This window comes from Pristiophorus japonicus, chromosome 14, assembly GCF_044704955.1.
Source record: "Pristiophorus japonicus isolate sPriJap1 chromosome 14, sPriJap1.hap1, whole genome shotgun sequence".
NCBI classification, from domain to species: domain Eukaryota; kingdom Metazoa; phylum Chordata; class Chondrichthyes; family Pristiophoridae; genus Pristiophorus; species Pristiophorus japonicus.
In genome coordinates, this window is record NC_091990.1 from 141,128,169 (window position 1) to 141,143,544 (window position 15,376).

At 43.8% G+C, this 15,376-nt stretch overlaps 1 protein-coding gene across 4 annotated transcripts in view; it reads right to left on the minus strand.

The window, feature by feature from the left end:
* Nucleotides 1-15,376, minus strand: part of LOC139280134 (leucine-rich repeat-containing protein 4C-like) — a 1,057,670-nt gene that overhangs the window by 558,081 nt on the left and 484,213 nt on the right. Inside the window, exon 1 of one of the 4 annotated variants that reach the window (XM_070899661.1) lies at nt 3,058-3,103. The exons of the other annotated variants lie outside the window; for them this stretch is intronic. The gene's annotated coding sequence lies outside the window, so the exon portion shown is untranslated. Of the gene's footprint in view, nt 1-3,057; nt 3,104-15,376 lie in introns of those variants that run through there. 4 annotated transcript variants of the gene reach the window in all.

The following is a 15,376-nucleotide window of genomic DNA, read 5'->3' on the forward strand; positions in this document are numbered from 1 at the left end:
ACAATATAAATACAGTTCAAATCCCTGTATGGTGTCTCCTGCAAAAATTTTCTTAGAACGCAAAACTCCCCGGTATATTACAAACTGAAAATTATCCTGTGTTATCAGTGCTCCAGTTCATTAACCTCAGTTGCATGTGGCCCTTTACTGCTTCACAGGTGCCCTGGACTACTTTGTTTATTACTGTTTTTATGTAGCCTAAGAAAAGTAGTTTGTTCAATAAAGAACTTGTTTATAGCACAGCTGAAAATGTGACTTTTCTGTAGATTCACAACTAGTTCACAATACGGATTGATCCTCCACAGATACAGCCTGGGGTAATTAGTTAGAACTGAAGACATGAACATTCAAATTAGAATTCAGATTTAAGCAACAGTTATGTTGCCACTTTTGCATTGATGCAAAGTACTCTTGGGTGTGTGTTGAAGCAAAGCGATGGTGTCACACCAGGGTCATGTCCTCATCTAAAGCCAAACAGTGAGTGGTCCTGACTCCCCAAAGCTCTTCCACCATCTACAAGGCACAAGTCAGGAGTGTGATGTAATACTCTCCACTTGCCTGAATGAGTGCAGCTCCAACAACACTCAAAAGCATGACACCATCCAGGGCAAAGCAGCCCACTTGATTGGGACTCCATTCACCAACTAGTGGCGTACCGTGGCTGCAGTGTGTACCATCTACAAGATGCACAGCAGCAACTCGCCGGGGCTTCTTCAGCAGCACCTCCCAAACTTGCGACTTGGACCACCGAGAAGGACCAGAGCAGCATGCGCATGGCAATACCTCCACCTCCAATTTCCCCTACAAGTCACACACCATCCTGACTTGGAAGTATATCAACGTTCCTTCATCGTCGCTGGGTTAAAATCCTGGAACACCCTCCTAACACGACTGTGGGGGTACAGGTACCTTCACCATAAGGACTGCAGCGGTGGCTCTCCACCACTTTCTCAAGGGCAATTAGGGATGAGCAATAAATACGAGCTTTCACCAGGAGCAGTATGACTAATAATCTGAATACAAAGGCAACGACTAACCTATATATAATTATAAGAGTTAGTGAAGAATATTTCCTGAGAATCCTTCAGAAAACAGTGCCTCAGATGGATGAACAACACCACTTGGCTCCTTCTCTGTTTCACTTTTGCATTTGAGTTCTAGTATAACATAAAAAATCCTTTAAAAACAAGTTTGCATAACAATATTTTAAATTCTAATTATGTTGGCAATCTTTCTTTTAGGTATTAGCTTCAAATAGCAATGCCTCAAATACGAGAACTGCCTGTGGAAAATCAATTCAATTGATCTGGTGGTCTTTCTTTCCTGATACAAAATATGATAGTTTGGAGGTATATTTTGCTAAGGCTTTATAAACACTATTAATTCAGTACTCATATAACCTGACTACATGCCGATATCAGTCAACTTCCATCCAATTAGTCCCTGCCATGCTGTACGTCAAAGCTATTGCTATCCATACTCCACAAATCCTGTTCTCCTCACTGAACATAGTGACAATGGGACCCCAATGGCTTGGTTAGTAATTGCACTGCCTAAGGTGGAACTGAGGTAAGGTGGCCACATTTTATCCCTAGCATTTGCTAAATTAGCTAATCTGAACCTGGATTGCAGTATGTAGTTCTACAATTGCCCTTAGCACTCTTGCCTGGGGGATGGCGGGGGAGCCGGGGAGGGGGGGAGAGACAGTAGGAGAGAGAGGAGAAATCACCCCAATTCCAGTTCCAAAGTATTCTTCAAAAGCTTTCTCTGGAAAGTGCATGTGTTAGGGATCAAATGAGGGCAGCAATGCACTCATGTAAGATTCAGCGAAAACGCAACAGCAAAAACTTCTGTTACTGCAGAGAGCAGACAGCACTGACCTGGGGCAGGTCCAAACATGTTTAACTTGAATACACCTCAGCTGGGCAGGAATGAGAATGGCTGAAAGCAGGAACATCATAGTTGATGGGTGTCTTTTGTCATGGAATGGGAACCCATCAGTGAGACATTAAGTAAAGTGGCCGGGGTTTCAGGCCATCGAAAGACAAAGGGAAGCTATTTGGCCACAGACTCATTGGAGCCACACATCGAGGTACATACCAGTTGACAAAGGAACAAACCACAGACTTGAGTTTGCTTTTCAGTTGGACAGCATCAGGGGAAGTACAGTTAGATTTTTGGCACGAAAAGGAGCATTTTTGCAAGTATAAGTGAGGCAGTTTTGGCTGCCATCTCTCTCTCTCTCCCTTCTTCTACGCCTGCTTGCAATGCACAAGGGCTGAGCGCTCCGTCTGGATGGAGAAAAAAACACTAGCGAGCCTTGCTACTTTGACTGGGAAGCTGACCTCGAGACTGGACTTGAAGACCCAGAAGATACACCTCATCGGGAGAAGTAGCGAGTAAGCCAGAGGGGTAATTAGTGAGCATTTATCCCAGCCCACGCATCTTTAAGACTACTGCATAGTGTGAAAGGGTGTCGTGTGTCCCAACCAAGCCTTAGGGGTTTTAGTGGGGAGGTTTTTGCAAGGATCGTAAGCGTACGCACATTCTGTTGGACAGATCCTGTGGTGCAATTTTGAATCTGAGCAGGAGTGTTTTAGACAGGCCAGACTGTGTGTTGTACTGTGTTTGTTTATATTACACTACCATGGTGTGTTTTTACTGGGTGCAGGTATGTTTAATTTGAATAAAAGCATTGTGATGGTGGAGACCAAAAAGTTCTGTCTATGACTGTATATTACTGCTCACGACTATAATTCCGGTGTCTAGAACTATTGTAAGAAGAGTGATTCGAAACCACCAGGGGTAAACCACTTACACTCAGGAGTGTTCTCTTTACTGTCAAATTTTCTCTTGACACAATCTTTTTAGATTCACACATTAAGAATCGTTAATTCAATGAGGTACATGACAATGGTTAGTATCTGTGGAATGGTACCCAACAAAAGTCAGTGCCTTCAGGAAAGATGGGAGAGATTTTAAGGGGACAAAGTCCTGATTTTACAAATTCAAAGCATCCAGAATATCTCTCAACATTTGATAGGTTGTCCCACTCACCTAAATGAGGCAAGCTTGATTCAGTCAGTAGAGTCAGGTTTAAATATCATGTACAAATGTAGACTCCTCTCATCTTTCTGTCAGGAATCAAAATCTAAATCAACAAATAAAATAAGAAACTTGTAGTAGGGTCAGGAACCTCCTATGCTATTTAATCTATACATTAAGCTCAGTAGTTCAGACTCAAGGCAAAATGATGGACTAGGTTTAGTTCTGGTTGAAACACATTAAGAAGTAGGCCAGGGACTAGCTCCAAAGCCCCAATGATTATGTAAGGCCTGTCTTGGATGAGAGAGTCCAAATCCATATCCAGAATTAAGAACTCAAGCGACCCCAACATTGTGTGGTAAAGTTTAAGCTTTTTTTCAGTTGCTACAACTGAGCACACTGCATTTAGCTTATCCAACCAATCATGTAGTTTGAAAGCAGCAAATCCAGAAGCATCCAAATCTGGTCATTCAGATAAGTACTGTGTGTGCAATATTGGGAGAAGATTTTGAATAAAATCTAATGAGCTGATGAAGGAGTCTCCAAAAATAGCACACAACACATTTCCTCCAGTCTTGCAATACTTTTTGAACCTGTTCATTTACGTAAACAAAAAGTTACAGACATTGTGACTCACCATTGAGACTACTAATACGTAGCATTCCATATGGTTAGCCATCAAAGATGTCCGTCTTCAGTAAGTCTGACTGTCTGAATAAGAAGGCATACTGTTCAAAAGTCTGGAATTTGATTTCTGAAAAAGCTGTGAGACCTGACTGAGTTGCCTGCCCTTTCTTCAGTATGCTGCATCATTTCACTATATCACTAATTGGCATGAAATATAGGCTGCTTTTCCATAACTACAAGGTACCATACAGCAATACAAGAGACTAATCGCCATTTCTGCCATTAAATCTTGGAGGAATAATTAATGCTGTCTCCTACTTACAGAACCATTGATATTATTTTTCATGCAAGTTCAAAACTCACTTTGGTAACAGACAGGAACCAAAGATCATCTGCAAAAGGGCTGTCGGAGTAGCAATTTATTGAAGCCAACTATTTGACTCACCTCCACTCCCTTGGCTAAATAGTAAATTATTCTACTCATTAATAACATGAGTTGAGACAAGTGGTTGCTGACTCACTCCACAGTTTTAATGAGTGATTTTGACTGCATTTGCAGCACATATCTCATTTAATTTGACTTACAATGGCAGTAACAATATTAAGTTGAGGTCATTCTTTGTTGCATTTTATAATGTTATTATGTGAATTTTGTTTTGCTGCTTCTGATTCATTTTGATCAGAATAGTTTGAGACAACTTTCGCATTTAGGCACCTGAGTTGCAATGATGTATATTCCTAAATTATGGGAAATGAAGAGCACTGTTTGTGTGTAACGCCTGTTCATGTGCCACTATTCCAAGTGAACACAAGGATAACATTAAATGGAATAAGATAAGAATGATTGTCCCATCAAAGAGGCATCTTCCAAAACACAAGGGGACCAAAAATCCATGGGACGCAATCTTGGCAGTTACACCGGGATTGCACTTACTGGGTGCACTCCAGTGCTGATCCTGGCCTGGGTATATGGGTCAGTGGGAAGGCACCTCACTAGTTTGGGGCCAACTGGTACCCATGCCACTATGGGTGCGTCTTGGCACCTGCTTGCCTCGCACTGCCAGAAAGTCTGGTGCGCGCCAGATTTCCTGTGTAAGGGGCCCAATTTTCCCCATTTTCAGTCTCCAAGGCAGTTCCCTAGCCTGAGCCTCTTGGTGGAGCCTAGAACTGCCCTTCTGGGGACTGGTATGCCTCATCTGAGCTGGGATAGCAGCCTCCAGTGTATTCCAGGTCCCCAATGGACTGGGGAAAAAGGCACTCCCCCAATGTAGGGAGTCCTAACCATGGCCTGATCCTCCTGTGATCTCTAACCTTGGAATGAGTAGGCAGTCCCCACCTTTACAAGGCCAAGTGGAATTTCTCAACTAAGGTCAGATCCAAGCCATCCTGGATCCAGGCCTGTATCCTGATTGACAGCTGATAAACAATGGTCTGGAATTTGCAGTGGGTAATAACGGCAAACTAACAGCGTTCGCTGTTATTATTGCTTTAAAACTAATCGCAACTTCAGGATGTAGTGCTTGTGCATCAATACATGGAAATCCTGAAGTTGTGGTTAGTCATTGGCTGCTCCGACACTGGCTGTGATGTGTCCCCTTCCCTCGCCCTCATAGCCGGCAATCAGTATAACCAGTGAAATCAGTGAAACTGATGAAAACTTGGGCTTTTCCACAGTTATACCCCATTAAATGTTAGACTTTGTTGGATTAGGTCTAATTGGAGTTTTAGCAGTGTATTGACTACTAAACAAATGCTATGGCTTTGAAAAATGAATTGTAATTTTGTGGATTGTCAAATTTCTACTTTATGATAAATCGTACAATTTTTAAGAAACTTTAAAAAGAAGCTTTTTAAAAAAGTTTGTTCAAGATATTTCAGGTTCAACCTGATCCCCATGTAAGAGACCCAATACAGGGTATTCGTTTTTCACTCTAAAAGTCAGGATAAAAGCAGGTTATTCATTTCCTGGTTCCCAGTCTGTGAGAATTCTGCAGTGTGATTGGTTGTTTAGACAGCTTGTTGATGTCACAGCAGATCGCACGAGGGAATCCCCACCATACTGCACTGAAATCACGCGTCGAAAAAGGCAAACTTCTTGCCACAGTGATTGAGTGTGGGAGGGGGGGTGGCAGCTTTCTTCGGAGCCAGTGGCGAACACCTTTGCTTTGACACTGACCACAAATTCCGGCCCAATGTAATCATCAAAATGACCAAACCTGATCATGCAGAACTCCACTAGTCAGTTGCCCATATATAAAGTAGTAGATCTTGACTTTTTGCGATAGTGTAAAATGTATGATGTCGAGTCAGCAGCCTCCTTTACATCTCTTCAGATTTTTATTTTCATTATACTCAGCTGAAATAAAAATTAGGAGCGATGTGAAATGGGCTGCCAGTTCGTTGTCACCTGTTTTATACTATCACACAAAGTCAAGATCTACCCCAAAGCTTTTTCCATTTATCATTTATTTCTGCTGTTTATTGCTTTCAAATTCCACCATGGCCTTGCCCCTCCCTATCTCTGTTACCCCCTCCAGCCCTACAACTGTCCGAGATATCAACATTCCTCTAAATCTGGCTTCCTGCACATCCCTGATTTTAATCGCTCCACCATTGGTGGCCGTACCTTCAGTTGCCGAGGTCCTATGCTCTGGAATTCCCTCCCTAAATCTCTTCACCTCTCTACCTTTCTTTCCTCCTTTAAGACGCTCCTTAAAACACAGGAAAAAAACATGGAAAAAAACTCTTTTGGTCATTAGCCCTAATATCTCCTTATGTCGCTCAGTGTCAAATTCTGTGTGTTAACGCTTCCGTGAAGCGCCTTGGGATGTGAAAGGCCCTATATAAATGCAAGTTATTGTTCTTGCCAAACCATTCAGTTCACTAATTGTCCATTAGTTCCATAAGCCTTAACCTTCGTTAAAAGCCTCAGATGGAGACCTTTATTAAATAATTTTCAAAAATACAACTAAATTATATCTATTGGATTGCCCCTGTCTTCCACATTTGATCCCTTGGACTTAAAAAAAAAAATTCTTATTCGACTTTAGAATGTTACGTTACATTGGTCTTCACCTTATTTTATTCATTAGGCTATAATTCCTTCACTTCAAATTTTTCATTTTATTTAGGGGTGCTCTCTTCATATTGCCATTATGAGGTCCGAGCCAATTTAAGGCATAGGCCTGATATACATGCTCCAGCGAGCTGTGTGCCTAGCCAGTGCCCGTGGACGGTTTCCACACTGAGCTGACATACATTTGCAGCCCTGGGCTGAGGGGTGGTGGTGGCGGGGGAACGGGCGAGGGGGTGTCTGGAACGGGCCAGAAACACCAACTCACCAACTTTGATGTGACCTACATCCTTTTCTTATTTACAAACACTGACATGCGAACAATGACGGACAGGAAAAGACCCTCAGGTCCATCCAAATGAGATACCTAGATTGGGCTAACCAAACTGGAAGCAATACGGTGGAGGAGGATTTCCTGGAGTGCATAAGTGATGGTTTTTTAGACCAATATGTCGAGGAACCAACTAGGGGGGAGGCCATCTTAGACTGGATTTTATGTAATGAGAGAGGATTAATTAGCAATCTCGTTGTGCGAGGCCCCTTGGGGAAGAGTGACCATAATATGGTGGAATTCTGCATTAGGATGGAGAATGAAACAGTTAATTCAGAGACCATGGTCCAGAACTTAAAGAAGGGTAACTTTGAAGGTATGAGGCGTGAATTGGCTGGGATGGATTGGCGAATGATACTTAAGGGATTGACTGTGGATGGGCAATGGCAGACATTTAGAGACCGCATGGATGAACTACAACAATTGTACATTCCTGTCTGGCATAAAAATAAAAAAGGGAAGGTGGCTCAACCGTGTCTATCAAGGGAAATCAGGGATAGTATTAAAGCCAGGGAAGTGGCATACAAATTGGCCAGAAATAGCAGCGAACCTGGGGACTGGGAGAAATTTAGAACTCAGCAGAGGAGGACAAAGGGTTTGATTAGGGCAGGGAAAATGGAGTATGAGAAGAAGCTTGCAGGGAACATTAAGACGGATTGCAAAACTTTCGATAGATATGTAAAGAGAAAAAGGTTAGTAAAGACAAACGTAGGTCCCCTGCAGTCAGAATCAGGGGAAGTCATAACGGGGAACGAAGAAATGGCGGACCAATTGAACAAGTACTTTGGTTCGGTATTCACGAAGGAGGACACAAACAACCTTCCGGTTATAAAAGGGGTCGGGGGTTCTAGTAAGGAGGAGGAACTGAGGGAAATCCTTATTAGCCGGGAAATTGTGTTGGGGAAATTGATGGGATTGAAGGCCAATAAATCCCCAGGGCCTGATGGACTGCATCCCAGAGTACTTAAGGAGGTGGCCTTGGAAATAGTGGATGCATTGACAGTCATTTTCCAACATTCCATTGACTCTGGATCAGTTCCTATAGAGTGGAGGGTAGCCAATGTAACCCCACTTTTTAAAAAAGGAGGGAGAGAGAAAACAGGGAATTATAGACCGGTCAGCCTGACATCGGTAGTGGGTAAAATGATGGAATCAATTATTAAGGATGTCATAGCAGTGCATTTGGAAAGAGGTGACATGATAGGTCCAAGTCAGCATGGATTTGTGAAAGGGAAATCATGCTCGACAAATCTTCTGGAATTTTTTGAGGATGTTTCCAGTAGAGTGGACAAGGGAGAACCAGTTGATGTGGTATATTTGGACTTTCAGAAGGCGTTCGACAAGGTCCCACACAAGAGATTGATGTGCAAAGTTAGAGCACATGGGATTGGGGGTAGTGTGCTGACATGGATTGAGAACTGGTTGTCAGACAGGAAGCAAAGAGTAGGAGTAAATGGGTACTTTTCAGAATGGCAGGCAGTGACTAGTGGGGTACCGCAAGGTTCTGTGCTGGGGCCCCAGCTGTTTACACTGTACATTAATGATTTAGATGAGGGGATTAAATGTAGTATCTCCAAATTTGCGGATGACACTAAGTTGGGTGGTAGTGTGAGCTGCGAGGAGGATGCTGTGAGGCTGCAGAGCGACTTTGATAGGTTAGGTGAGTGGGTAAATGCATGGCAGATGAAGTATAATGTGGATAAATGTGAGGTTATCCACTTTGGTGGTAAAAACAGAGAGACAGACTATTATCTGAATGGTGACAGATTAGGAAAAGGGGAGGTGCAAAGAGACCTGGGTGTCGTGGTACATCAGTCATTGAAGGTTGGCATGCAGGTGCAGCAGGCAGTTAAGAAAGCAAATGGCATGTTGGCCTTCATAGCAAGGGGATTTGAGTACAGGGGCAGGGAGGTGTTGCTACAATTGTACAGGGCATTGGTGAGGCTACACCTGGAGTATTGTGTACAGTTTTGGTCTCCTAACCTGAGGAAGGACATTCTTGCTATTGAGGGAGTGCAGCGAAGGTTCACCAGACTGATTCCCGGGATGGCGGGACTGACCTATCAAGAAAGACTGGATCAACTGGGCTTGTATTCACTGGAGTTCAGACGAATGAGAGGGGACCTCATAGAAACATTTAAAATTCTGACGGGGTTAGACAGGTTAGATGCAGGAAGAATGTTCCCAATGTTGGGGAAGTCCAGAACCAGAGGTCACAGTCTAAGGATAAGGGGTAAGCCATTTAGGACCGAGATGCGGAGGAACTTCTTCACCCAGAGAGTGGTGAACCTGTGGAATTCTCTACCACAGAAAGTTGTTGAGGCCAATTCACTAAATATATTCAAAAAGGAGTTAGATGAGGTCCTTACTACTAGGGGAATCAAGGGGTATGGCGAGAAAGCAGGAATGGGGTACTGAAGTTGAATGTTCAGACATGAACTCATTGAATGGCGGTGCAGGCTAGAAGGGCCGAATGGCCTACTCCTGCACCTATTTTCTATGTTTCTATGTTTCTATGTAGCACAATATATACACATTCCACCCCACTCATATCCTGGTTCTCCTGGCCCCATCAAAATAGATTTTTTTAAACATTTCCTGGGCTGCTTTTTGAGATGTCTCAGCTGTCCTTTTTAAGGACCACATGTTAAGCAACTCACCATCTGATACAAATGGGTGGACCATTCACAGTGCATGCTCCATCCACGTGTACCTCAAAATTGCAACTGGGGTCCTGTCCTCAGAACATCATGGGAACCCAATTTGCATATTGCAATTGGCCTCCCACCTCAAACAGGTGGATATTCTGGTTGCCAATCTCAGGACACTGCCCAAGATGACCTGTGGTCGGACTGTCAGCGTAAATAGGGCGGTAATGGCTGGATGCCATTTTCAAGCTGCTACAGCCCAGCAGAGCAAGTTAAAATCAGACTTGGGTTTTATTTTTCAGTTTTGCTTTCCACTTAAAATAATAAGTCACGGAATGAAAGATGAGACCACTGAAGTTTAGATCCTCTTGCTGGCTGAAGGGTTGGAAGAGTATATTTTATTTTTTTGTTGGGAGAAGCACAGTGATCTAGGACTTGAGAGCAATAAAGTACTTATACTTTCCTTACATAGCAACAGTGACAATGCTTGAGAAGCATTTAATTGGCTGTAAAGCGCTTTGGGACGTCCTGAGATAGTAAATGATGCTGTAAAGATCCCAGTTCTTTCTTTTCTAATAAGGCAAATTACAGGTTTGCCGAGGGTTCTCCTGATACCTTACCATTATTCTACCACTAGATGGAAGTTAACATTACCTAAATGTTACAGCTCCCTCGACTGGCAGAAGCTATATCATCACTCCCGATGGTTTGCCTTTTATATTCAGTACTGGAGAAGTGTATTTAGCAAAATTACAAGTCAATATATTTACCATTACTGCACAGTATTGGCCAATAACACTTCTGCTCCTCAAAGATATTGTTTAAATGTTTCTCATTTATGAGTAAATGTAAAGCCACCAGAAAAGCCAGCACAAATATATTGAAAGAGACTAAAAATAACATTTGCAATTCTTTGAATTTCATAACAAGTTCAAGGTGTGATTGAATATTCTTTAATGTGAAAACAATTTTGGATTGCCTTGCAATCTTTCATCTTCCTGTTATGATCCATCTCTAGCAATCACCTCTTCTATATCTGCTGGAGGATCCTAACACCATTCAACTTTCAGTGGTAAACACATGGGTGGCGAAATTGTCCTGTGCCCTGTTTGGGGGTAGGAACTCGCTTGGGGCGGGACTTTCTGCATCCGGCGAGGAAGTCCTACTCTAGACACTGAATTGGGTTTACCGAATTTCAAAGGGAGTGGAGCACAATCTCGTGCGCTCTCTTCCTTGAGGGGCAGTTCCGGCGGTTCTAACGGGGCGAGTTGCGCAGCACTACGCGGATGCTCCACATAGCACTGACGTACTTCAACGCCCCTCCCTTTTGCTTAAAGGGGATGCCCGCTGCACACTCTGCAAGACCTCTGATGGTGTCTGCTGGACCACCAGGGCAGCATGGTACCGGGCCTGCAGCCTGGCATCCATAACTGAATGCCAGGCTGCACGATGGTGGCTCGTACCATGCAAAAAAATTGTAAGTGAGCCGACCCGAGAGTCGGCAACAAATATAAGATGGCGGTGTGGCACACTGGCGACCACCCCTTTAACTTCCGCCCTGCGAGCAGATGTCGGCCAACTTCATGTCGGCAATTTCCCCCGCGGGGCAGAACCGGATCGGGGCATATGTGCTGAGTAATGCACGGTAATGACGTCATCACTAGTTGCGCGGTGACCCAGGGCGCTTCCGGCGGGACGCGGCGCTGCCATGACCGCATCTGCGCAAACTCCCGGGCAATTTAAATGGAGCCGATAGTGCCCAACCCAGAAAAGTTAGAGCATCCAGGGGGCGCTAACGGGTCTCTCAAAACGGGGCAATTTCACCCCCATGATATTTACCGCTATAGATCTGAAATTATTATAATGTGCCTCACTAAATTTATGAAATCTTCTTTGGTGTACAAATTAACTATATCCTGCTGCCTGAGGAAAAGTACCTTTGGGCACATAACTTCCTATTTAGACCTGGGACTTTCTGTTCAGGAAGTCTGAGCATTGAAAGTGCTATTTTCTACATTTTCAATCATCACATACAAATTTGTCCACCCTAGAACGGTAATACAGACACTTTCATCCATTAAAGTTGTAGCTATTTTAAGTCTATTTTATCTATTTTAAGAGCAGAATTACAGGTTCACACATACAGAGTCACACATAGCCAAATCGCATGCACCCACCATTTTTATTTGGAGCCATTACATTCAAAGAAATTTAATATTTAATTTGCAAAAAGAGAATGGGGGGGGCGCTAAAAAGGCGCAAATTAGTTTTCACCTGGGCGCAGCGAGAACAGCGCCTTCCGCTAAATTGGGCGTGTACTTTGTGACGGCGCCAACATGTTGCGCCCTGTTCGGCTGCACCAGGCGATGATGATGTCATCGCTGTGTGCAGCACCCCGTTACTGCCCCGAAATCTTAATTCGTGTTCCCGCCTGGCGCTGACAACGACAGCATCAGCTGTCGAGTTTCCGTCGGGAGTTGCCTGGAAGAGAGTTATTTAAAGGCGGCATCTTTTGGAAAAATTTTAGTCGGCCATTACTGTTTGCAGCGTACTTCCACATAGGCAGACAGGCTATTTGAGAGATTTCGGTGATTTTCAGTTGAAGGAGTGTTCTGGCTGTTAAACATTCCTGAATTTCATTGAGGGCAGATTTGAAACAACAACATATCATTTCATAGGGGCATTGTTAGCACTCAACCTCCTGCTCCAATGTCACCATTGCAGGCAACTTAGCCAGGGAGAACGACAGCAAAATGTGGCCAGAGGGAGGAGTCGCAACAGGGCTGTCAACAGCAGACCTCACCCTCCCAGGGAATTCCGGCATCAGTTCTCCTGCATCAATTTCTCAAGGGAACAGTGTGTTCGAAGGTAAGGATGTGGTCACAGAGCTCTGCCATCTCCTGCAGCCAGACCTCAAGCCTCAGACCAGGGTGGGGACGGCTCTCTCAGTAGAAGTCAAGGCCACCATCATGCTCAATTTCTATGCCAGCGGATCCTTCCAGTGTCCAATAGGAGACATTTCCAATATCTCCCAGTTTGCCGTCCATTGCTCCATCCACAAGGTCATAGATGCTCTGCACAGAAGGAGAAGGGAATACATTTCCTTCCCCATGACCAGAGAGAAGCAGCTGGAGCATGTATGTGGCTTTGCCAGGATAGCGGGCTTCCCCTTGGTGCAGGGCGCCTTTGGCTGGGAGGCTCAGGTACAGGCTGGTCATTTGCTTGCTGATTATCTGAAAGCATAAATGGCATGAGGCTTGCGTTAAGGTCAGGAATGGAGCAAGAAAGGCAGACAGTGTCAGGAGCTGGAAAGTGATAAAACCTTCAGGTGAGAGGGGAAAGTGAGATGAGAAAAGGAGAGCGGCCAAAGATACCAATGTTATCCCCAGCAGGGTCGACGTCTCTAACGGCCACGGCACCCACCACCTGCAGACCAATGAGCCGCAGCACTCGTTCCTCCAGGTCAGACAGCTCCTGCAGCTGAGGTTCACCCCTGCCAGTCCTCTGTTGCTCCCTCCGATTCTGTGCCATCTTGGCATGAAAGTGAAAGGAATTTGTATGAGCAAGAGTCTAACTATGTATGTGGGAGATATGCCTGCCGTTGTTGAATAGCTGTGAATGTAGGCAAGGCGTGAGATGAGGATGTGAGTTTGAGTAGCTGCTGATATTTGGTGGGTGAGTGATGGGGGAGTGGTGGTTTGTGCAGTGTATACAGACAGAGGTTCAGAGGCTGGTATGCAGGAGGTGTGCAAGCATGAACTCACCTTGACCACACAACTGAGGTCGTTGAACTTCTTCTGAGGGTATGAGGGTTTGATCGACTACAGTGCTGGCCAACACCTTCTTGACCACTTCTCTGCACATGGCTCTGATGACCTGTGGCAATTGCCTCCTTCCATATGCAGGGAACAGTGCATCCCTCCTTCTCTCCACTGCCCCCACCAATGTCTCCAATACCACATCATTGAATCACCTTGCCCTCTCCCTTCCAACTGGATTTGCAGCAGCCATCCCAGCCATTTGAAGGAGAACTGTGAGCACTTGCTCACAGTTCTCCTTCAAATGCAGCACTGGTGAAAATGAGCAGGTACAACTTAATATAACCTCCCCTTTAAGAGCTGGAATGAGCCAGTTTCAAGGATTGAAGAATGATTGCTGAATACAAGTCATCTGAAATTGGGTAGCGCTGTGCTATTAGTGCCCCTGCAGTGCCTCACTGAGGTCATTAGCACCTCATTTACCACCCCTTCCTTCCTGGGGTACTAAAGCCCAATTTAGAAGAAGTTAATCGTTTGCACCTGGCGCTAATGTTTCAAAATTCTACAAGTTAACGCCCAAAATCGGGTGCTACTGAATTTCTCCCCCTAAATCTCAGAAATGGGCAGTATTTCATTTCTGAGCCTCAAACCTCTCACCTTGACCAGCACAAAATTGACTTAAAAAATGGCACATCAAGGTAGCTGGATGAATGCTGTCTAAGGCTCGTGTGGTTGCTGCCATGTTACTAAAATTATTGTGGATCTTTAGTATCTGATCTGTGATAGTCCCAATGCAGATGCAACTATATTTCCGAGCATTAATGGTGAGCATGCATTCAAGTCCTGGTGAATGTGCAGATGAATTTATTTTGGTCTAGTTCTGAGTGTATGCCAGTATTATTTGGTGGTTTAGTAATGAGAAAATATTTATGTTCATTTTTTGATTAGTAGTCAATGTAGATCAGACCATTGGCAGTCTAGTAAAGGGGAGGAGAAAAGATGCTTCTGTGAGTAAGTTTTATGAATGATCCTGAAAAAGCAAATGAAGAGCCAAAATTCCACCCAAACCCAGGCTGTAATCTCAACACAATGTACCATGGCATCAAACAATTTGCTTGGGCATCCAAACTATATGAAGGCAACATGGCATAAGGAAGAGAACTCCTGGAGGAGTATCGGCATTCTCTAGGTTAAAAGGGACAGAAATGCAAAACGACCAGGATGAGTGTAACTGAAGATGTTAAGAATATTAAAAGTTTTTTCCAATATTGTAACAGTAAAAGATTAGTGAGGAAATTAGAACTCATTTAAAAAAAAGTGGGAGTAAAATGAAATACAAAATATTTGAAATATTAAATTAAAATTGTCCATAGTATTCTTTGGAGAGGGCGATGTTAACTTGCTATTCATTTTCTTTACAACACCTTGGTATCCAAGAGGATTCTGACATCAGTGTGAGAGAGATACTTGATAAAATAGAGGGACTTCAGATTTACAAGTCCTCTGGGCTAAACAAGAAAGAGATTTTGGAGCACTGGCTATTTTGATGGAGAAATCAAAAGTGCTGATGAAGTGCTATAGGACTGAAACTAGTTATGCAAAGAGGGCTCTAGGTTTTCTGAACACAAGCCCTTGAGTAGTCAATCATTTTAAATCACTACTGTTAACATTAAGATCAGAAACTGAGGATAGGGTGTCAAAATTAATCATAAAAACATAAGAACATAAGAAATAGGAGCAAGAATAGACCATTTGGCCCTTCGAGCCTGCTCTGTCATTCAGCAAGATCATGGCTGATCTTCTACCTCAACTCACCTTCCCGCACTATCCCTTATTCACTTCGTTCCCAAAAATTTATCGAACTTTGTCTTGAATATACTCAAAGACTGCGCAT